A 2500-nucleotide genomic window follows, 5' to 3' on the forward strand; every position below is an offset into this window, starting at 1 on the left:
TTTATAGAAGAGCCACCAACCACGACATAATCATAGGATACTCTCCCTGAGAGGCTTCACATGCCAATAGGGAGCGCAATCGTACTTCCTGTTTAAGCTCGTATTTTTCAGGTTTCCCTGCAACTGCTTAAGTTGCATCTGACTTAACGGTAATGACGAGTCTAAATTGTTATAAATTGCTAATTCAATATTGCTCTTTGTTTGCTTTGCAGCATTTGCGGCTGTCTTCACAAATCTTGGCGCAACTGGAAGACTGGGTCCAAGTTCACTCGGTAGTTACTATAGTGGTCAGGATCACGATGGCAGGTTACACTGGTCCGCGGTATACAACATTGGGTTGTTCCTTACACTGGTGACTACAAAATAGAAGCGGTAGGAGCTGCAGGGGGTTATGATAAATACACTAATAGTCGTCAGTACCGAGGAAGAGGTGCCAGAATTATAGGAATCTTTCGCTTGGTGAAAGGAGAAACAATCAAAATACTTGTTGGTCAAGAAGGCGGAAATAACAGAGTATGGAATAGTGCTGGGGGAGGTGGTGGAACATTTGTGGTCAGAGGAAGCAACACACCTTTGCTTATAGCTGGAGGAGGAGGGGGCACTGAAGCACCTTCTTCAAGGCGTACTGAATGTGACGCATCAACATCTACATCGGGGAGAGCTGGGTATAAGTCATGGCCAGGAGGAAGTGGCGGACACGGGGCTCAAACCGCGGACAACAGCTTTTCAGGTAACAGTGCTGTACATTCGTTAAGTTACCATGTCAGATTTTCCCTGACCATCTTGACATAACAGTTACTTTGTTTCGATTGTGTTTTTCGGTAGGTACTTGGTGTATTTTGTCATTTAGTGGTTATCTATTGCACAAAATTATCTAAACACGGTAAAACCTTCAGGCTTAGGATTACGGTTAGCGTTAGGGTTAGCGTTAGGGTTAGGTTAGGGTAATTGTATAATTACTGAACGTTTTATACCGTGTTTAAAAAAATTTGAAACAATAGAAAAAGAGACACGAAGTACCTACCTGTTTTTCGTAAGAGAATGCTGATCTTGTTTTTGTCTTCCCTCTAGGGTGCTTTTCGTGATTATTATTTGCTTAAATGGGAAGTTGACAAGATATTATGGAATTGACAAACCACCAAACACACCTAATCGCAAAGGAAAACCCCCAAAACTTAAACCCAAAACTGAAAAAAACGTAAAGAGGAACATAAAAGGCAAAGGGGGAAGGATAAAACTTAAGAAAGATGTAGATGTTTAGAGGAAAGGCTGAGACAAGATTCTTAAGTCATTCAAATCACCATAAAGGCAAGAGGCTTCCTGAGACTGAAGCAAATAAGAATTTAAAGCATGCAGGTCAAAGACAGCTCCAACCAGGAGGACATCGGCTTAAGGTAATACAACGCAGCGTTTGAGTTCGTCCAACCAACTTGCATGGGCCATAACTTCCACCAGAGAAGAGCCCAACAAGTCTAAGGTAAGGGAATAACCGGAACGGAAACTATGAAGGGTTTCGCAATTGTCCAACTGAGCATCTCGCAGGTAATTTTTAAGGCGGGATTCAGCCTCAGAAATCACAAGTGGCCTATCTACAATGTAGCCCTGCTGGTTAGTGGCAGGAAAAAAAAAAAACCACTGGAAAGACGTATTCCTAATTTATGAGCGACTGTCACGTATGTCTCAATACCTTCAATCGGGCATAGAGTGGAGTTAGGATGACAGACGGCGCATCCCAAAAATATTCGAGGGACCATATCTGGCAGCGACTTACCCCAAATTCGATTAAACAGAAAGCCATTATCATCTGGGAAACGAGCGATTTCAGGCATCTTGACCTGCCATCAAGTCACCTCCTGTATCTCCGGAGAAGAATAGAGTCTTGAAGAATGCTTGATCTCCAGCAGTAATAAAAATCTCAGTCGGCAAAGAGCTTGGGGATAGATCGGCCACATTTTGAGGAGACCAGATGTAGTCAAGAGGGCACTGGAGTGGAGACCCCGGCACACCTGGCGACGTACGAGAATGGCAGAGTTGGAGAGGAAACATCTCACGTGGAATGAGGCAGAGGGCACTGCACGACAGAGGGTTAGGTGGCGCACTCTCGTTGAGGACCTATGTTCCACTAGGAACAAAGAGGAATAAGTAAGTACGTAAATCATCGGCCAAGAGGCAACAAATAATAAAAATGCTCGTGCCAGAAAAATTGCGAACGAAACATCGGCCATGAGGTAACAAATAAAAAACAACCCATGCCGGAAAACATGCAAACTAAACATCGGCCATGAGGTAACAAATAACAAAACATCCCATGCCGGATGGAAGACGAATATTACGAACATTCACCAAGCGGAGAATTATCCAATCGCTTTGTCTTAACAGCTTTTGTCCTAGATTGTCTGTAACATGTTATGTTTCTAAACCGAAAAATGAGTAATTATGTTAAAAGATATATTTTTGACAGGTTACGAAGACATGTTTTGAGTATTGGAATTGTTGTCTT

At 42.9% G+C, this 2500-nt stretch overlaps 1 pseudogene; it reads left to right on the top strand.

Annotated features, from left to right (window-relative positions):
- LOC137997121 (uncharacterized) overlaps nucleotides 1–2500 on the top strand; it is a 19218-nt pseudogene that overhangs the window by 9036 nt on the left and 7682 nt on the right.

This window comes from Montipora foliosa, chromosome 3 (genome assembly GCF_036669935.1).
Source record: "Montipora foliosa isolate CH-2021 chromosome 3, ASM3666993v2, whole genome shotgun sequence".
In the NCBI taxonomy this organism is placed as follows: Eukaryota; Metazoa; Cnidaria; class Anthozoa; order Scleractinia; family Acroporidae; genus Montipora; species Montipora foliosa.